Source organism: Stegodyphus dumicola, chromosome 4 (genome assembly GCF_044657685.1).
Source record: "Stegodyphus dumicola isolate Sdum_Otavi_A_Nest chromosome 4, ASM4465768v1".
Lineage (NCBI taxonomy): Eukaryota > Metazoa > Arthropoda > Arachnida > Araneae > Eresidae > Stegodyphus > Stegodyphus dumicola.
The window spans coordinates 227889045-227912260 of NC_140771.1; positions in this window are offsets into that span (position 1 = coordinate 227889045).

Here is a 23216-nt window from a genome sequence, read left to right on the forward strand (position 1 = left end):
TCGTGAGTATTTGGAGTGAATAATGACGATACTACTTAATGAAGTATCGAAACAACATTTGGTGTCAGAAGTGGGATTTGCGAGTGAATGTGAGTGACCCGTCTGCAGAGAAAAGCCATGGCGGTGGAAGCGAAGCCTTTGATGAACTTCTTCACCGAGATCAAAGTCTGGCGAGAAGAGATGAAAGTCGGATATGCTGAGATAAAATCTGGATATAAAGAGATGACAGCTGATATCAAAGCCGCACTGAAAGAGATAAAAGCGGACTGGAGAAGAAGAAGACCAGAAGAGAAGAAATAAATGTCGGCCAAGAAAACGCGGGAGAACAACTCCGACAGGTGAAAAGGGAGCTTACAGAAGAAACTAGAGCCATAAAAGACGATGTGGAAATGAGAGAAGTGGCATCTGAAGAATCAAAGGATGAAGAAATAAAGGAAGTAGCTAATGAACTGCTTGAGAAAGTTCAAGACATGATGGATGAAACATCTAACGGGATAAAAGGAAAACAACGAAAACATGAAGAAATAAAAGACGGCAAAGAAGCTTTTGATTCACAAGAGCCTGAAGTGGAAGAAAGTGAAAATGCGACTGTTACGTTCGTCAAAAATGATAGTGAGGTTACGAAGTCGCAGTTAGCGAGCTGATAGTCAGTCATTGAGTGAGTGTCTTAGAGTGTGCCTCGTTGAGTGGGCGAGTGAGAGTTCCTCGTCTGGAGTGCGAGATAGTCAGTATCAAGTTGGTGTCTCGTCTAGCGAGTCAGTCCCTGCGGAGTCGATCGAATTGACAGCCGGGCAGCGAGTGCCGAGTGGGTCGTCGAGTTCACCGAAGGAGTCTGTTAGTGTATCGCGATTAGTGCATCGTCGAGAGAGCGTGTTGAGCTCCGGGAACGACTGAACCGAAGAGTCCAGAGCTGTGCTCTGAGTGTCGTCGAGTGCACCGCGAGTTTTAGCGGGGCGAGTCTCGAGAGTACGGGGAGTTCTAAGAACGACTAAGCAGAGTCGGGAGATGCACTCTAGTGCTTTGCCCTCAAGCTGTCTCCACCGTGATAGCCTGATAACCTGGAGGCTGTGTCTCTGATCGTGTCGGCGTGTTTATAGTAGATCTTCGACGACTGTAAAAAGTGTTACTGGAGCTGTCCTGATTAATATTGGCTGAATAAAGTGTGTTTCGATACTTCATCAAGTAGTATTGTCATTATTCACTCCAAATCCTCACGAACCCCGTGCGAACGTGGAGGAAGAAAATAACGTAACAATGTGTACTCCTGAAATCTTCTGAAAAATAATGCAGATATATGTAATATTCCTTCATGTTTATCCCTCTAGTATGACGCATTTAATTTTTATAAGCAGGAAGATTACTTAATATGAATAACGTTTTTCATACGGAACAATCTAGACAGTTATATATATATGTATATGTATATGTATATTTGCAACGCTAATGTACTATGAAAAGCCTATTATCTGTTTCTTTCGATTCCTATTAATCAGTTTCACATTACTTGCATAGTAAAAATTAGACTGCCACTGAGTTTTCGAAAGGCTGGTGCTTTGGTTTCCTCCAAGAATTAAAAGATATAATTAAAGCCATAAGAGATACAAAATGAGAATGTACAGCACCACTAGCTTTAAAAGCTGGATAAAAAATATAATGAAATTAACAGTAAATACGTACTTTTTAAATTTTGAAATAGTATTATAGAATTTTCAGAATATATTACTAAATTTCATCTAGCATTAAATCTTGATAAAAAAATGATTTTTTAAATTTAACAAAGAAGGTACTGGAAGATCGCATTTTTTTGTTGTGTTGTAATTACAATTTTCTAATGGAAACGTGAAAATTAAACAGAATTCTCGAAGTTATTCTTTCAGAAATGAGATTCTGTTATCAATAAACAAAAGTAAAAAAAAAAAAAAAAAAAAGCTAGAAAGAACATTTTTCAAATAAAGATATTATTAGAATTTTAACGAAAGTTTGCTGAATCACGTATTTCATATAGATTAAAAGAATCTCCTTTTTCACATTTCTAACGAAATTTTTCAAACAGAAAATATTTACTGAAGAAAGGATTTTTAAATCAAATTAAAGAAATACTTGTTAACACATCTCGTAAATCGCTTTGAGATCATAAAAGTCTTAAAACTGAAGTACAGAAATTATAATTAAAATATAAAAACACGGTTTAGCATAGTTGAACATTTTCAAAAGCGTAAATGCTAAGCATTTTTAATTCTAACAATGTACTTTCAGCTAATGAATAAAATAAAAGTTATCCGTGATATATTAATACCATTCAATTTTTTTACTTTGCATACTGACATGAATGCTTTATGGAGCTAGATATTAGATTGAAATAATTTGTTTATTATATATCTTTCTATATACCTAAATATGAACAGATGAAAGGAAGTCCCATTCCCAGAAACCTTCTTGCAGCAGAAGAAGGCAATAGTGTTTGATCTTTGAAAGCGCTTTTGTAAAATAAAACTGGTGTATTTGAAAATAAATTTTGCATTCGCTTTCGTAATATAAAGCTTAATTTTAATCTTTCACTTACTAGAGTCATCTTTTTTCATCACAAATTATGCCAAAATATTTTTAATCAAAGTCAATTTCATTCAATAGACAATAAGCTCGTGCTAGAGGCAGATATTCTTCAAACTTGTATGCATTGTTTCCCTACTTTTGAATATGGACATATCAACATAATAAAATTTCAGCAGTTCTTACTAGGGAGAACACGTTTCTTGTTAGGTTAACAGATAGACTATGGACAGTCTGCAGACGGCTACGCTAAGGATGAAAAATTTCTGTCCACTGATTCGTTTATTCAGCTTGGAGAAGAAATTAGCCTCGAGAAGGCTTGTATTTCGGATGCTCAACGTATTTAAGAACTATTGTTAAGAACTGTGCATGGAGGTTGAAACACAATAACAAATAATAATAAATAGCAACATAAGATCTCATCTGCTATTGCGACGCGTAAGAGGGCGCAGAACATCGGGAGGAAATCTTGTAAGGATCTTAAGTTTTACTAACGTTTATTTTTATTTTAAATCTTTACTATCAGTTCTTATTTTCTACTTCCGGCCAGAATTAAAAGCTTTAACTTATTTATGCAAATTTGTCTGGCGAACGCCAAGTACTTAAGTTGTAGCTTTTTGCCAAGCGAGAGAGAGGAAGGAGTTAGTCGAAGCAGGCCGCTTAGCTTAGAAGTTTTACTCGGTTGCTGGTTGCCTTCCAGGCCAGAGGTTTAATCCTCTTGATAATTTTTAAACGTATTGTAGTGTTAACAGTTCTCTGTACTACATACGGCTTCCTGTTAATATAAGGCCAATCTTCCACGTAGGCCCTTGTTTATTATTCCAAAGTTAAGTTAGAGTTTAGTTAAATATTTTTATATTTTTACGTTCAGACCACAAGTAGTTGGTCTCTGTATTCCGAAGTACGGAAATTAAAGAGTGAAAAATAAAGGGTTTCGTATACCCTTCCTGTGTATCTTGTCTACTTCCCACATTTATTGAACATAGCTTTAGTAAGCTCTCTGTTCCGAGTCAGGTCTGTGCATGTTCCCAAAGAAAGTAAGACGGAACATTGAACCTGATAATCTGACCAGGATCAAGCAACAGAGTTTTTGCGGCTACATGAAAAACCTAGGAGCACCTTAGTGGCACACATCGTTGTTGCAAGTATTTTGTTGCTGATGCATTAGGCATCCTTGCAAAGGTTTGTATGTCGATGCGAAATCGTTGGCAGGTGTGTATTGCATCTAAAGGCCCCAACATTGAACAGTTTCATTTCGAACAATACTGTTGTGTATGCCATTCTTTGTCTATGAAATCCTCGTTATTTGTGACCAGTCTTGCATCTTAATGTCTCTGTGGACGTGCAGCGCGTCGATGTTGCATATGCCACCTAATGTACCTCTTGTGCTCCGTACCGCCATGCACATTTCTGAACGATAGTTCAGAAACCTCATGTATAGGTCTTCAGGATGTGTATTTATTCTTTTACGATCGGATGGGTGTCCATCTCAGTTTAATCTGGCATAGTCTGTCATCGTGCAGGATAAAAGACCGTGCCAGTACTTAATATTCCTCATGTAAAAGAAAACTCATCTTTCTGTTTTCCACTTTATTAATTTGAATTCCTTTTTCAAAGACACTGACTTTTGTAGTAATCATATGATATGCTAAACTCTGCTAAATTGAAAAATGTTCGGCTGTTGCTGGATGACAACAAAACATTTACGTAATGTAAAGGATGCGTTATCTGATTAATCGCTTAGTTATAATGCACGGACTACCAGAAACTTTTCATTCAAATACGTAACGTGATTGTAAAACACATCGAAATCACATTAACCGAAATTACGAAGTTGGAGTATACTTACCTGAAATTTTATTCATTTATATTTAGCAGCTTTTAAAAATAGAGATAATGAAAATAGCTTATTTTTTAAATATCAATAGGCGGAACAAGGAAGGCATTCTGCACAGCATTTAAAATTAGGTATATTTTTTACTAAGCATACTTGTGTTTCATAATAGGAACTGCAATAACCTGGACCTCCAATCAGAGAATAATTTATGCATGACAGTTCTATTATTTAGCTTTTGTAGGATTTAGAGGTACAAATGCCTGGTAGAAGCATAAGATGTCGAACACCATGCTTTTTTGTCACCTGCTTAACTATTAAAATGTAATATTTAGCTGCCAAAATGTGCTTTTTTTTCCCGTGATCTTATTAACTGATGTTAATTTGTCAGTTGTACGATATTTTATGATGTAGTTACTTAAACGTTTCGAGCTATTACATTCGAAGTAACTGAATTTTCTTTATTGCTCACCGCTTTGACTTATTTTGGCTCGGTTGATTTCCCATTTAATAATCCCTTTCACTATGAATGATGCTTTGTTTATTTAAATTTTGTATTATTGAGTCACTAGTGTGATTGGTGTTTATATTTCTTAGTAAGTCGCAGGTCTTGTATATTCCACAGTATAGGAATTAATCTGCGTGTTGTTATAATATACAGAGATGTTAGGTCGATAAATTCTAATACATCTGAGGAAGCCCAGCAGCAAATTAGTGCTTCTGGTTGATTGAATGAGGATATCTGAAATGTGATAGGATGTAAATTGCCTGCAGGAATTGTAATACTGCAACATAACGATTTACTAACATTGGCATCATAATGGTTTAATGGACTACTCTCGGAATAGACGGAAGGTCTGCCGTCAATATACCTTGTAGGCATTAGATGTAAGAGTAGACAATTAACATTACTTAGTGATCAAATCCAACTTTTATAATTCAAGTTTTAGGCCTTATGAATTTCATTAACTTCGATATAATAGGGGTGGATATAAAAACTTCCCCGATATATAAGCCCCAAGTGGCCTATCCTCCAAACCAATTGAAATGAAATTTCAGATATTGTTATTTGAAGGTATGTGCTCGAGATTGTGGCGATTTAAAACAATTGAACTCTCACTGTTACAGTGGGAAAATTTCGAAATTTTTCGAATGGCGACACCTACGTTTTTTTTCTGAGCAAATTTATCAGCGCATTGAAAAACAATAAATGACGTTAAACAATAGACGTATGACGAAAATTGTCGGAGAAAACATTTGTAAAGGACAGAATTATAAAGTACCAATTGGGACCGACACATGAGAAAAGGAGGGCACGTTTGTTGGAATTACCAACTTTTAACGTATACGTCGTTTCAAAATAGAGTCATCTGTTGTAAAATTTCAGTTTCGTGCCACGGCGAACCCCCACCTTAATCCAATGGCTTCCTAGTTCGGGGTTATCTAAAATCAGAGCGCACATCAAATCATAAAGAGATGACATAGGACATGAAGATGAAAGATGACATAAGACGTGAAGATGACATAAAACGTAAAGATGAAAGATGACATAAGACGTGAAGATGAAAAATGACATAAGACGTGAAGATGAAAGATGACATAAAAAGTGAAGATGTTGCATATTCCTCCTGTGGTGCTACGTTTATCACTATCAACCACCTCCCACATGTAACGCGTGTGCGAAGATAAACACGTTAAAAACTCGTAATTCCACTGAATGTTATTTCCTCTCCTCTTTTAATTGTGCTGTCAGTAGTCCTTTACAGTGCTCTTCTTTGCAAATGTTTGTAATGTATTAATTGTGTATTAATTTCAAGCTTTAAGTTAATTGCTTACTTATTCAGTTTGTTCAGAAATGGAGGTTATTAATTTGTTTTAGATTTAGTTAAAGTTGATTTTAAGTTTAAACTATAACTTTTACTAAACCTTAAATTTAAGTGAGAAGCTTTAAAAGTTTTCTTAAGTGAATTTGGTTAGCTTTAATCGAATTTAGGGACTTAACGTTTTATTTGGGCTAAATTCACAGTACTAAATTGTTAATTGTGATGAAAACTCTATTCACTGGTTCAGTAATTTTTTCCGTTCAAAAACTGTCGGCTTGGAACTCGCTTCTCATAATTCCTTATCTTGGGGATTATTGCGCCCCGAATTTCTTTGCCAAATGCTCCACCATCTGTAAAATTACCATATTATACACCCCTTTGCTCAGGGATCTCCAGCAGAGAAATGTTCTGCTGGGGGATTACTTACGGGGGTGAAAGTTTGTCCGTTAGCTTTCCCGATGTATTAAATTTGGACCCCGATAGAGGCTAGAGTTGTTTCATCATACTCTCTGGGAAGGTTCATTTGACCTCGCGCAGTCGCCTTGGAGGCTACATTTCTGGAACAGCGAAGTGCGCCCACTTCTGGTACCCTGAGAAGACTTTTCTGTTGAAGTAATCCACTGCTGCATTCCTTTTGAGCTGCCGTTCTCAGCGTCTTCTGCATCATCTTTCATCGCCAGAGTTTCAAGTTTTCCGCGAAGTAGAAAAAGGCAGTTGCTGCGTATTTGGAGAAGAGATGAGAACTCCGGAAGCGACATCGAGGACAGAGCTGCGAGGCGATGAACCGACTTAGCAACACCGATTAAATTCCTGAGAAGAGAGATGGCATAGACGCCCCGAGCTAGACGAGAGCGGAGGAGTTACAGACGGTAACCTGCGACGTGGAAACAGCCAGCTGAGAAGGAATAGTTTCTGACAAACTGCTGCGTATATCTTGAAATAAAAATGGCCTGCGGGATTGAGAAGACCTGGAATCAGCCGGATGGAAGTGACAGAAAGGAGGGGAGCCTAGCCTCCAAACCTGTTGCCTTCTTCAAATTTCAACTCATTATTTTTTTTTCTTTTTACAGAATAACGTCCTGACGTAAACTAATTATTCCATGCAACGTGTTAATTTTCCTGCTGTTGATATCAACTCAAGATATTCAAATTTTTTATGATGGGCCCCATCTACGAAATATGAAAGTTATATATGGTAAAGGTATGTTTAACTATTTTTATAGTGGTATTTCTGCTAATTATGTTAACATAGTTGACCAGCCACTACCTAATTTTATAAATGTAATACCATCATGTCACTAACCATAATGTAACTTCAAAGTCACTAAAATAAACGTTAGATTGTTTTCTTACCTATTTGCATTGTTTAATTTTAAGTAATTTTAAGCCACTGGACGTAAGAATTGCATTGGGTTTTGCCCTATTGTTAATCATATAACACAATATGTTTATTTTAGTACTTGTATTTTAAGTGTTTATATTATTTGTGCACACTTCATTTCTTGCATGTTATATTATCTAGAAATACTCTCTGAGAAACGTTGTACTGATACTGAGCATATTTTACTCATTTATTTTACACATGCCTTATTCTCAATTTCTCCAAAATGTTTTGGTTTATTTTGAAATGGTTATCTCTATATTCTTATACACTTAATATAGAACATGTTTTACGCCGGCAAATTTTGTTCTATGTGACCCATTCCAAAGCTAATTATGGTTAAGCATTGCGGTGATTCATTTGCGCTGCAAAAATGTGGGTGCAGCCATTCGAAAGTTCCAAAATACTTTGAATGTAACTTTGGACATGAGCGCTGTATTGTTTTAATTCATACCATTCTCGAGAGCAAACTTTCAATCAACTTGTAATCAACTTCCTAGCGTGCCTTCGTGGTGTTGTGATCAGCACACTGAAGCGGTATTTCAGAGGTCCGTGGTTCGATTCCCGGCGAAGCGGTTGCTAATTTTTCATCTTGTCTGCTTCCAAAATACCTAATGTCTCTACAAACCATATCCGAATAATCAGTTCGGTTGATTCAGCTGATAGGCCGCTAGGGGTTAATATATCGGAGAAGTGATTTTATGACCACTCTGTATGTTCAACCAAATCGATTTCACTGCTATGTCTGCTTGCCTTTCATTAGTTTCTAAAAATGCTTTTTATTTTTGGAAGTTTTTTAAAAGTTCAGATTTCTTTAAATTTTTGACAAAGTGAGAAATAACGAAATAACATTCATTACATAATTTTTCAAAAAATCTTCCCTTTTTTTCTCCCGTGAAACTTGGGAACTTTTTCACAATTATATATGTGATTGATCAAAGCATAGGTGATTGATCAAGCTGCTCTGTATCTAGTGTGAGATGAATGGCCGATAGGTAAGTAATTGCAAAACATAATAAGGAAATCCTGAAATCATTCATCTATGATAAATCCATCAAAATTAGAATACTTAGAAAATTTTAACCCTCCATGTGTTATGGACGTAAATTCCGCATATATAGTTGGCTTTCCGTTCCAATAGATAAGAAAATTTCTGCCAGCTAATGATGAAGCTGATTTCGAGGTTGATTTATATTGGATAAAAAGGATTCAAAGTTGAAAGTGAGAGTGTCATTTTCGAATTATAATCAAGAAACTATTCGATATTCATAACATGTTGGGAAATCTAGTGTCTCAGGGGCCAATCCGTAATCCTCGAAGACACTCCTAGTATAACCGAGAAAAACTACACTTAGAGCATAACTATCAGAGAAACCTGAAAGGTGTTATTGATTATAATTTTGCATTATTCTAGATAAACTGAGTTCAGTTTGCTGGCTAGATCTTTACTTGAACTGTGAAGCGACTTTTCGCTAAATTCATACTGTATCAATGGAAGGGTAAAAAGACCTTTTTATACAGCTCAAGAAGGAATTTACAGACGATACTCTTGGTGATTACAAACTTAGCTAGTACTTCTGGTTGAAACTCAGAATAGATATATAAAATTAAATCTAATTTAAATAATCAACCAAAGCTGCACAGAAATAAGTAACAGGAGTTGGCTTTTAGTCCTACCACCGACGTACACAAACCGACAGTTAATATGCACGGCCGTAAAATAGCAAGCTTAAATCAGCGAAACAACATGGCCGAACTGCAAAACACGCAAGCTGTATCTGAAGTAATTCAGACGCCAGTTTAAATACCATCTTTCTACCCTACTTTGAATAACACTCAAAACTGAAATATCACTCTGGCAGCCAATGGGAATAAGAGAAGACAGAAAAGATAAGTAGCTGACAAAAACTGGTTAGTTTAAAACTAAGTGCTTCTTTATAAGTTTTTTAAGTAACATATGGGATATTTGAAAAAATTTTCCCAATGGCCTGTTCTACCGGGGGATAGGAGTCTCGCACATATATTTTATAATTAAAATATAAAGAAATGAAGTGTTCAAAAGTATGATTATTTTTAGCTATTATTGTTTGCTATTTATTGTTCATCACACGCTTACTGAGGTTCTATGAAATTCGCCTTTTATCTGATCCTCCTTTACTGCAGAAGTTTGAAATTTAAATTAAGGCTAAACTCGTTGTCATATTGACTAACTAGTTATGTAGTAAAACTGTGCCAGCTAAGACATCATTTATGAGGTCATTTTCATTAAGAAGATAAAGTATTGTGCTGAACTAAAGACCAATTATTTTATTGATGGAAGAGAAATAAAAATATAAAAAATAATTAAAGAAAGAGTCGTCATCAGAGTAACAGTGTACTTACAACGCAGAAATCGAAGGAATCAAAGTTATGATACAAACCGTTTTAAAAGCTTTTGGAAGAAATGGGTTTGAATTTGAAATTAATAAACAGAGAGAGATTTTGTGTAAGTGCAAGTTTAATTTTATAAACAAATGTCACAAAAGTTACCCTCAGGTTATAGGAATCTAAATATGTAATAATAATTCAAAGTACTTGAGACCCTACTAGACTGACAAGCTAGTTGTCTTCTCTGAAAATGTACTACTAATATGATGTTTTAAATAAATCTTTTATTTAAGCGTGAAATGAACAGAAAGACCAAATTGGGCATGGAGTCAAAACTCCGCAACTTGCTGGTATTAAAATAACGTTAAGATGAATTTATAATTCGAAAAGTGATTGTAGCCCCAGACTACAAAAATTTGGCTTCACTAAGCTGACTCGAGCTTTTTAATACCGTGCTTAAACTTCGGTTAGCAAATAGACAGAATATTAACCAGCAAAGATAGGCAATAGAAAGTAAAGCTGCAAACATCGCTGACAAAAGCCTTATACCTAATTCTCAATCACATCATGTTTTCGCTACGAGCAATTTGATCGCGAAAGGGACAATTCTCGGAACCCGCACATGTCCAGGAAACAAACGTAGCTAGGTTACCATTTCACCTACTACAAAGACTTGAACACCGAACAGTAATCGATTATCACTTAGATTGGGATCATGTGATCTTTCAGAAGCAGAACTTTCGTCTGATTAGTTGATCTCTAACCAGGACATAGGTCCAGCTGAAATATATTCGGCGAGGTTCAAAAGATCCTGCGTAGGCGGTTCATTGTTTCCGTAGATTCCTAGGATTCCTAGACAAAAGAGCTTCGCTTCAGCGAAGTTCTTTTGTCTAGGAATCCTCCAGTTTAAACCAGTGCTACCAGAAATCTTGTTTCTGAGAAACGTCCTGTCTAGCAAAGATCGTCGCTAAATGTGATAAGGGCCTAAGACATTTAAAACCCTCGCTTTAAGTACTGTTAGCTAATTTTCATCCTGGCAAAGGTTAAATAAAAAGAAGAAGCAGTAGTGCAGATCGAAATCATAAAAAAAAATGGCTAATTATGATAAATACCTGCTGAGGTAAAATTTTGTTTCAATGAAAGCCTGTTTAGTGGTTGGCCAAAATTAGAAGAAATAGAGTATTTTTCATGTTCTACCATCGACAATTGTGAGAGTAAGCATTACAGTTTGATACGAGGAATCTTTCGTACGACTATTAACGGAATATCACATAGAGGCGCTCGATGATATAAGAAATGTTTCCAATAAATATGTTTGTCTTAGCTCTAGTTTGCAGAAGGGGGCTTTAACCGAAAGCGTTGCGCTTGAAGATGTCTTCCGCGTATGTACCCAGAGAATTTCATGAGGCTGGGAAAATGTCTCAATTGCGATTGTGTCTCGCCTGGGTCTTTGACAAATAGCTGTCTTCATGTAGGTTAACCAGTCTGATCTCCTTGAGGCACCTATTGTAGGATTTTTTTTTCGACGTGTAGTTGAAGGTAGCTAGAAGATCTGATAACACTTTTATTTTCTCTACCAGCTTAGTTGACCCGATGCAGTGTGGTTTGAAAGCCTTAAAACTAGCATGTCGTATCCGGTTTCTGAGAAATGCAGTGAAGTTACTATGCAGTAAAAATTAAAATCTCTGCGCGATATTTTGCAATGTATTTGTTTTAAATTTTAATGCATGATGCTTCCAGATTTTGTATAAGAATTTTTCGCATGTGGTCATATCTACTGCTTGTACCATTCTGAGAAGAAGACTTTTACTATGAAAGAAAAATCGAGGACTTAGAAATAGTTAGAAACAGTTATTGTTCTATTACTGGAATGTAAAATTTACATCAACAAAGAGAGTTTTATATAATTTCGTACATTACATTAATTCTTTTTTTCTAATTTTGGATGCTGCCCCATTTTTCTAAGAAATATATTTCAAAAAATTAGTTGACAAAAGAGTTACCTACAGCATCTAAAATATTTATTAGTTGATATTTTTAGATTGCGCAGTTTCTGTCTAAAATTATCAAGTTCGCATTTAATATTGACGCAATTATTTTGTTACGACAATTGTTATTATTATTGCAGTTAAAATTAGCAAATTTAATATTTATTTCTATATTTCATTTAACTATATTAACATGTTCTTTTTTATATATTTTAACAAGTGAATTACAAATAAATACATAAATAAACTGCAAGCATTTAAGTAGCTTTCCTCAAACAAAAAGAAACAAAAGAAACGTAACTTTACGCTATTTATATTCAGATAAACGAAACAGAAAAACAGATATACTTTTACTCCTCTGTAATTTCTGTTTTTTCGAAGCCTGAAAAATCACAGTTCCCTTGAGTGTTCGTTAAATCCTCTTAGGGCTGAAAAAATCCCTTTGACTAAATTAGCTCCTCTTGGGTGTCGTTTGCAGAAACTCAAATGAGTTTACCCATCAGCAGCTGGAAAAAATCTGTCCAGAAATTGTGCATTTCTGATATTCTTCTTTCAGGGATTTGCTAGGATTTCTGCATTTGAAAGATTCCCCTTGGGTGAGATTTTTGAAAATGCAGCCCATTACTTGTAGGTCGTAAATGGACAAGATTCCATTTAGCTACTGAATTCTTTCATTTAAAATAATTATATTTCAGAGATTAAGACTGTTTTGGATATTAAATAACATGAAAGAATTTTCGTTCTGCGCCAAAGAGAGGAGATTATTGTTTAATGTTAATTTAATCTAAATGTACTTTACGTTGAATATCTTTCACTTTTTCTAAGAATAGAAATAATAGAAGCAATTTATAGTAACTATAAATGTATTACAATAAATGTGTACACAAATATCGTTTCGAATCTTCTTTCTTGTAATATATTAATTTTAGTTCATTTTAAACAATAGGTTTAGAACAAATTATAAATTAATTGTAATAATAGAAACAAGTTTTGCTTTCTTTTGTTTTGTTTATTTTAATTTGCCTATTTGAGTGACATGCTTCTATTTCTCTAGACAATGTCTTATTATTTTTTTATGCTTGAAGATAGATCCTACCATTAATTTTTGAAGTGCATATTAACGTTGTTGTTGCGTTGTGACTTATCTCATTTGTCTGGCAGTAGCATCAGAATAAGTCCACGTAATTCCTCGTGGCAAAGAGTTCAAGATTGGGCCTATAGTTGGCAACAGCCATGAGCACCCTATAGTGATAGTAACCACCAACTTAGTTCCGCTCCCACTTTTGATGAAGAGCACCCCGGGGAGGGGCGGGTTTGAGGGCCTCTCATTTCTCTTCCTCTACCATGAACCTCTCGAGAGGATTTTTGGTTTGCCGCGTATTTAGAGTGCCGCCATGCCGCACGGACACTATGCATTTACAAATATCCATGCCTTCTTCGGAATTCGAGTCCGGGTACCTCAACCACTATGTCGCCTGGGTGGTAGTGCATATTAATTGACTATTTGGTTAATATTTTCTAACTTCTTATTTGGCTAATATTTTGGAAGTAATTATTAACTCTTTTAAAGTAAATACATATTTTTAAAATTTTAAATCCAAGTTGTGTTTCTGTTTCCTATGTGTGAATAACTATAACAAATCTTTAAAATAATGAAAGATAGTTTATTCTGAAAGCACTATTTTGTAGCTGTAATAAAAGTCGCACATCGTATCTGAAATATCCAAACGAGAAATAGCTTTAGGTTAATTAACCTTATGATTCTAAACAGATTTTCTTCTCATCTGTAACATCTATAACATGCAATAAATTAAACAGACCATAACTATTATTTAAATCATCCGGAGAAAGTGAAAAACAATTTCCTGGTTATTTTTATATCTTGAGAATTAAGACTACCGGGCAATATGACGTTGGTGTACCAAACACTACCTTATATTCTTTACATAAAATTCGTGTTCTTATTCACGTTATCACTTCAGATGATAAAGTGAACTTCAATTTATAACCGCATAAATATTTTTGTTAAAAATAATATCTAAACACTTCACAAGAGACGAATATGTTTAACTCATAGTTATAAATATTATTCAGAAATTTATAAAATAATACGAATATACCAATAATACTCTCACACTATTTTACTTGATAAATATGTTTTTTAATTTTAAATGAATTACAGTAGTTTTATAGTCGCTTTTCAAGAAATGGAATTTTGATTTTACAGCTTAATATGCCTTTGGCATTTATAAAAAAATCTGTCACAAAAATACTTGAGATATTTTAAAGGAAAACACGTACAGAGGTAATAAAAAGAATATAGCTGTATGTTTTATTTCCTTAAATATTATCCCTAAACCTAAACTTCCAACGTCAGAAGTTTTGTTAAACGACATAAAGAATATTATGAACACAATTTCATTATCTTGGATGAATTGGCTGTAAATAAAATTAAAATTCATATATGGCCTATTAAATCAAATATTATAATTAGTAAAATATTATTACACACTGGATTACAAACAAAACATTCTGTAACACTAAGAATAAATTTCTCAGATATACTCAAGGAATATTTTTCAGGTGGCGGGTATTTAATGCACTTTTGTATTATAAAGACATACAAATTTTAATGGAAACATCAAATTTCCTTATATAATTACTGCCTAATTTATTCTCAATGTCTTTAATTTACGTTCTTGACAACCATAAAAAAGTGGCACTGGTTGTTGATTATCTCTTAGAACTTTGATTGAAAAAGGAAGGAACTTAATATTTTACAGTTAATTAACGCGTAATAATAATATTCTAACTGATTTTGGTTTCTCACGGGATAATATCAAAAGTTAGATCTTTTATTTTCAGAATCGTCTGCTTAGAATTTTGATATAATTTTCAAAACCTTCTCTACTCGTTGTAAATATACTTTCGAGACACTTCATCTCTCTATATAAATTATGGGGTTTGAAATTTCCTAAACTCCAATCTAAAAGAGGCAACCTCTATATAATCATTGAATTGGGTTTAAGAGTGGGAATTTGCTAAACCTAAATAACTAGAGAGATCAAAAAGCATGTATTTTTTCTACAAAAGATATTGCAAATGTTCTCCATGTTTTTAATGCATAGTAAATAAATTAAAACCGCCCTTTACTTTAAGAGTTACGTTATTCTGAATTATTTATTGTGACAACTTATTGCAACTTTTCGTGGAATAATAAGATTAATCCACGAAATATGAGGTGACGTCTCCGCGTATGATGAGCTGTGGCTGTTAATGATCTTATTCAGCAAATCTTTCAACGTCTATCTCGTGTCTAACGTAGTTAACTTCCGTTCTTGAATGGGATATGCTGAATGTACTTTATTCCTATCTCCCATACATTTTCGGAAGTTATTACATGGTTTAATGCACAAAAGCAGTTCACAGGAGATTAGACACATTCATCCGGCCCAGCACTACTCGCGAATGTTCACATTATCTCTATTTTACATTATCTCCAAACTCCCATTATAAATATATCTTGTATTAACTTTCGATGTAAATATTGGGAAAACAAATAAGTCTACGCCGTCTGGAAAAAAAAATGGCGTCAACAGTAAGTTATGATTAACTTGCATGATATAAAATGTTATATCGTACGGTTAGACTTCTGCTAACAACATAACCTTGAAATATTGGCGATTTTGTATCAGCATCATATATTTTGTTCGTGTGAAAATGTTGAGTTTTGAGACGTATGAGTGACATTTATGGAAACTTTTAATTTACTTTTTTTTAATCTGAAGAAATCTTAAGCGCATCCGTTTCTTGTAGAAGCATATGGTGATATGGCCTTGAGTTAGAGAAGTTGTTGTAAGTGGTTTCAAAAGTTTAACCCCTTAACTGCCGCGGGCGTATATATACGCCTTGCGTTAACTGCCCCAGGCGTATATATGCGCCCTTCCAAACTACTATCATTTGCTTTGAGCAGCTACTCGTAAAATTATTCGCAAAGCTTTGGAATGCAACACCACAATGACCTTGACAAAGTATGCGAAGGAGGATACTATTTCAGAGAAGTGTGGGGAGAAATTGGAGAGAGGGGTGTGTCTAAAGCGGTGAAAGTAATCACTGCGCGGTATTGGCTGTTGTTGTTTTGCGTAACACTTTTTTTTTTTATTCTGTGTCCTCCGTTTTCGTTTACTTTTTGTAGTAGGTTCCAGGAATAAAGAAAGATATAAAGGATGTTTCAAAACCATTTAACTTTTTTGAATTATTTTTTGATGAACCGCTCGTGCTTCATATTGTCTGAAACTAAACCGTTTTGTAGACGAGTATATGAAGCAACGCCTTGCAAACGAAAAATCAAGAACAAAATCGTGGCATTCAACCAGTTCAGAAGAAATATGTTTTTTTGGCATACTTGATTTCCCAAAGTATAACACTGAAACCTGATATTACACTTTACTGGTCTAAAAATGAATTGATCGAAACTCCATTTTAGGGACCTTTTTTATTATAAAATCCTCATTTGTATTATATTTACATCTTTTTATTATACCTTTACTCAAAACATTAAATTTTGTGCATTCATTTTTTTCTTTTATTCTTTATTTTGTGAAAGTAAACAGTTTTTATAAAGTAAAACTTGCACTTATTTTCCCCCTAATACATCGCATAACTGCGCGCGCCTGTGTGAAAACCGTGGCACTGGGAAATGAATCTTGTACGTTTTCCGCGGCAGTTAAGGGGTTAAGAACAATGAATTTGACAAAGAACGGAGCTGAAGGATTAAAATAGACGAATACGCGGAATTGGAAGCCTTATTGCATGATAATGCGTGTCAAATGCAAGTAAAACTTGCGCTTACATTAGAAGTGACTCAACAAGCAATTTCCCGTTGTTAATCATTGAGAATGATTCAAAAGCAAGGAAATTGGCTTCCATATGAACTAGAATGAATAAAGCCGAGAAAAGTTGAACGCCGATTTTTTACACGTGAAATGCTGCTTGCCAGGCGTAAACGAAAAGGGCTTTTGCAGTGTATAGTCACTGGTGATGGAAAACGGATCTACTACGTTACTCCAAATAAGAAGAAATCATGGGAACCACTAGGACATGCTTTAATGTCGACAATGACCCGATTATTCATAGAACAAAATAATGTTTTGTATATGCTGGCATCATTTTGGTCTTATGTATTATGAGTTTTTCAAACCGAATCAAACCATTTGAGGAGCTCTCTACCAAACCATTTGAGGAGCTTATGAAACTGAGCCGTGCACTCAAAAAATGCCCCACTACTACTGCAAACATGACAACATTTTTCCCCTATATGATAGCGTTTTTCCATGTATTGCAGCGCCAGTGAAAACGTATTCGGAAAAAGTCCAAATGAGAATTTTTTCTACTCCCGCTGTATTTACCACATATTGCTCCTTCTGGCTATTTCTTATGTCGATTGATGACCCATGGCCTATCTGAGCAGCGCTTCACGTCATATGAAGATACCAAAAATTGAGTTGATTTGTGGATAGCCTCGAGAGATGAAACTTTCTTCCGAGGCGGTATCCGTATGCTGCTAGAAAGATGGGAAAACGTAGTTGTCATATTTGCAGTAGTAGTGGGGCATTTTTCTTTGAGTGCACGGCTCAGTTTCATAAACCGTGGTCGGTAGAGGGCCCCTCAAATGGTTTGGTTCGGTTTGAAAAACTCATAATACATAACACCAAAATGATGCCAGCATATACACAACATCATTTTGTTCTATGAATAATCGGCTCGCTGTCGACATTGAAGCATGGCCTTTCGTGATGGGCAATATTATGAATAAACACAACGTACTGTTCTTTCACAATAAATGTCAAATCGTGATAAAAAAAGTGGAGGCTTATTTATACACCCAATAATTTATTAATGTAAAAATGAAAAATCTAAACCTTTAATTAAAACCTTTTCATTCACTGCTCGTTAATAAAAAGTACAACCCCCAAACAGGTTAGGTCGTAGGAATTAGAAAATCGCATGATCGATGAACATGTTTATCATATGCAAATAATCAAATATGGGAAACAGAATATTCGTATCGCTGCATTCAATATCGAATATGATCGCCATGAACGAAAACACACAGACTTACACTTGATACGTTGTCTTTGGCTAGCTAATGATTTCCAGATGTGTTAGGTAGCAGACCAGTCTGGAGTAGCTGTATATCAAAACTTTCTTGCGGCCTGTTCACAGTAGTTTGAACCGAATCTCGGCTAGAACTGCTCTGTACACGGGGCAAGAATCATGTTTCACACACAAGCAATGTTTTTTTTTGTGTTCGAAGCAGACTTCTGAAACATTCTGTAAGAATGGTTAAACCCATTAAAACTACAATAAAATCACCATCCCTTTGGTCCTTAAGCGTCAGATAACTAAAGGATCCGCTTTACATCGTTATTCCAAGGTCAGGAATAGTGGGTTTTCTCGTTTAAGTCTTATTAATGCCGTTAGCCAGATTCTCCCTGGACAAATATTCAAGCAACACAGCTTCTCAAACAGAACAGAGATGCATAAACCTTAAGCAGCTAGTCTTTCATTCTAGACTCTGCTGCTTCCTTGATGTATATGATGATAGTGTTTGAGAACAGACATCTCGGGATCAACTGAACACATAACGTTGTTAGACTAGTTCATCGGGCAAACCTGCACTATGTATTATCCTGCAACCTCCTTTGACTGTTTGAGTAGACATTACTGGACCTCCTAAATTGATATAACACGCAAGTTCACATACTGTAGGGTTAAGGGTAACTACACGCCTTTGTTCTAATCGTAGATCTGACGGAGCAGAATTTTGCCTCAGAATATTTGCCTCAGCAGTATTATGCCTTAGAAGAATATTTGGTATATATACTTGTTACTATCGGAGTTCGTCCTTGTCCTTGTAGCCATAGTATTCGCTTAGTTGGACGATCCTGACACTTTGCCAAAACATATAGATATCCGTCGGAGTTCTTAGCGAACATCCCTCAAATAAAGAATCATATCCTTCCTGGCTGCTCCTACGTGGTACGACGAAGAAAGCGACGATTGCAATATTAAATATGATTCGATATCTTAAGCTTAAACATGCAGACAAAATATATTCAATGAGGCTTTTATATCACTTAAATCTCTCTTACGAGTTACATATAAAAAGCTATGCGCTTGGAGATTTAACCATTCGCATGTCTTAACTAAAGGCTTGCCCAACAAAAGCACACAATTTAATATGCTCAATAAAATACTTTATTTTTAAAAAATGAAAAATAATTTTACATACCTGAAACAGGTAAATGTTGCGACGTAAGAATATAAAGTAATTCCCGGCGTATGTCTTTCGTGATTTGTTCTGCAATGGCAAATTCTCTCGATAAAATTAGTAATAACTTTTTCATGTACTTGTCTGTGGAGGTGGCTAATAACACATTCAATTACCCTTTAAGTTCTTTATTTTGCTGTTTAAGTTCAAATTCCTTGAAACTTGCAATAGAACTACCACACGCAATAGCGATGTTTTCAACAGACTGGCTGAATCGAGAGCATGAAGATTTAATGTCTGTTGTTGAGTCTGTGCTCTCAAATTTCTTTATCAATTTGTGAACTGCTATTTGTTTAGATACAGTTTAGGCCCAAAGATTGTAGTGTTTTCTAACGAATCGCGCTGAACATTCAGATTCTTATAATGAGCTTTCAAATCAAAACTCGCTGTCATGTCTCCAAAGCGCGACTTGGTGTATATATTAGATTTATATATAGCATTGTTCTAACATAGGTATTTTGACCAAATATCCAAACTTTTTCTGAAATAACATGACATTTTCTTTTCGATTCTACGATTCTTCTATATTTCGATTCTACGATTCAAATTATGCCTAGGTATTAATTTTTGTAATTTTTGGTGAGAAATTTGTGGAGAAATTTTAAAATTTATCTTGGAGAATTGTTTTTTCAGTTTGCATCGAGAATAATTTACTTGGCAAACTTCTAAATTTATAGCCACCTATTTTCTTTTCCTTTTTTTCATTGCAGACGAGCCGGAAAAAAGTCATCGTTCATACTTTCAAATAATTTTAATATAGTGAGTAAACCACATATGACGTGCTATTATCGCGTATGAGAGATATGCCAAACTTTAAAAAGCGGCAATATAAAAATTCATGTATATTTTAGGAAATTTTGAATAAAAAACTTTAACCTTTTTGCAGGTATGGTTAGAAAGACATCTACTTTGAGATCATGACAAAACTTCCGTAGGTTATAATTCAAAATTCTTTTCGAAAAATCTATAAATATTATTAATAAATACACATTTTAAAACTGAATTATAAAAAATATAAAATTCAAATTTTATTTGGAATGAACCTAAATTTCGAAATGTGAAAGAAAGAATCAAATAAGTTTAATAAAAAAAAGAGATAATAATAAATATATATCAAATTCGCTTAACATTGAGGAGCTAAATTTTGAGAGCTAATTTCGTAAAATCCATTCATGCGAATTTTACAAAAATTGGCAGTTTGGCGTTATTTGAGTCGCAGAAATGAAATACGGAAAAAAACTTGGCATGTCATTTCAGAAAAATTCTATATTGTGTCAGAACACCTGTATTACAACAATGCATATCCTAAGATAACTATACATATCCTAAGTCGCGCTTTCAAGACATGAAAAACGCAAGTCGAATTTCCTCAATCAGCCCACTAGAACGGGAGATCGAACTGTCCTCCCTTGTTTTTGTACGCAGTGTACATAGCTTTGTATAGAGACTTCGTGAAACAGATACTGAAATTTCTTGTGCAGGCCTTGGTAGCGGAAAACGAAACAATTTATAGAACTACTACAAAATAAAATTTCCTTGCTTTCGGTCATGATAAATGATACTGTACAGCTTAAAATTGTGCTTATTATAACACATTTAACTGATCTTATTAAGTACTAATTGCTCATATTCGCTGTAAAACATGCGTGTAAATTTTTAAAATACTTCGCATTTAGCTTATGACGTAGGACATGGTAGTGATTATTTTATCAATTAAAAGTTTTACGTTGTGAGAAACATATTAAATATATTTTTCAGTATTAGCGTATTTTTCAGTATGCAGGTACTTTTGAACCAGGCTAAATGTCATTAAACAGAAAAATGCATAATTACAACTATGCCCCGACAAGATGAAAAAGTAGTCTGGTTATATTTATGAATGGGGACATGCTTTATTAAATCCATTTAAAAATATTCATTAACGCCATTTTATTCCTTAACTATTCCTCAATGAATAGCAATTATAAGATTTCAAAAATTCTAAATTGGTACCAGGAGAAACATTTGCTAAGTAATGTTTTAATTGTTGTAAATTTCAATTTCATTATATAATTTTCTCTCTAAATGAGTATTAAGAGATTAAATCCTACGCATATTCCCTGACAGGGATAAAAAGTACTTCTGCAGAGTTTTTGATTCAGATATATTTCATACGATCAATATGACTCCCCTTCTATTATTTAAATATACACTCATCCATAAATTAAGGATAATTCGGAGTCACGCGGAAATTGAACTCTAAAATAAATATATCACCTGTAAAATCACTACACACATCTTTAAGAATCATATGCAAATCTCAGGAAGTAACCAGATGATACCGATGGTACGTCACAATGACGAGAGTGTAAGAGAGTGATAGATAAGGAATACAGGCAAAGAAGTAAAATTGTTCGCAGGCGCTTTATAAGCATTTCAGTGCAATAACCGAATAGTTATGACACAAAGAACGCATTTGGATGATTTTTTACGTGGTAGAATTATCGGCCGTCTGGAATGTGGGCGTACCCAACTGGAAGTATCAGACGAACTTGGAATTGAACAGAGTGTCATCTCCAGGCTTTGGCAACGATTCCAAGATGATGGTAACGTGAGTAGACGTTACAGCACAGGTCGCCCCAGAGTTACAACGCCGAATGAGGACCGGTATTTGGCAGTTACTGCCAAAAGAAACAAGCGGAGCACAGCCTCGGACCTGTCTCGTCAGCTCTCTTAAGCCACTGGTACGACAATTTCAAAGCAGACCGTGTACAGACACTTAGGGCAGATTGGTCTATATGCTCGTAGATCTGCCAGATGCGTTCCACTTACTGCTTTACTGTCGCCAGCGGTTAGCCTGGAGTAGAGAGCATGCATTGTGGACACCGCAACAGTGGGCTTGTGGGATGTTTTCCGACGAGTCCATGTTTAGATTGCAGTCTGAATCGCGCCGGACTTTCATATGGAGAGATCCATGTACCCGTTACCACCAAGAAAACATCATTGAACGACACCGTTACGTTGGTGCAGGAGTGCTCGTTTAGGGTGGAATTATTCTGGGTTAGAACCGACCTGCATGTTCAAATTGGAACCATGACAAGCCAAATTTATCGGGACGTCATTCTGGAACAACATGTACATTTGTTTCGGGGCGCCATGGGCGCACACTTTGTGTTTATGGATGACAACGTCCGTCCTCACCGTGCAATTTACAATTGAAGCATTTTTAATTAATTTACATCGTAAGCGAATGCCTTCAGTCGGAGGATATCACCCGTATGGACTGGCCAGCATTCTCATCGGACTTGAATCCAGTAGAGCACATGTGGGACATACTTGGCCGACGAGTCGCAGCCCGTCAACCTCCTCCTACATGTCTACCGAAACTTCGGGGAGAGCATTGCTTATTGAGTGGTGTAATATCCCCCAAGATCAGATCGATAATTTGATACTCAGCATGCCTAGGCATTGTACGGACTGTATCGCATCGTCTGGGAGACATACAATGTTTTAACAATCATACCAACCACGTAATATTGTTTTTTTGTAAATAGGTTTTTTTTTTTTTTTTTTTTTTTTTTTTTTTTTTGTAATTTGCTCCAGGGAGAAAAATCCCTAATTTTTTGAATAATATCAAACATATAGCATCTTTTTTTGCTCTTTATCTTTTGTTCAATAAATAAGCTTTACAAATAAATCAAATTTGTTTTGCATCTAACTCTTCATTTGCCTGATTATGCATTAGCCTTAATTTATGGACATGAGTGTAGTAGGATCTCACTTACCAGAATTCTGAGTAGCCATTATTCCAATTACTTTCGTATTTACTTCTCGTTCTTCATATGCCAAATTAATACGGCTTAGACATTTTTTCTTCCCTTCACGATTTAATTATCATAAAATATAATATTACACATATCATTAAGAGGTAATGTTATTGATTTAATTGAATGCGAATGTT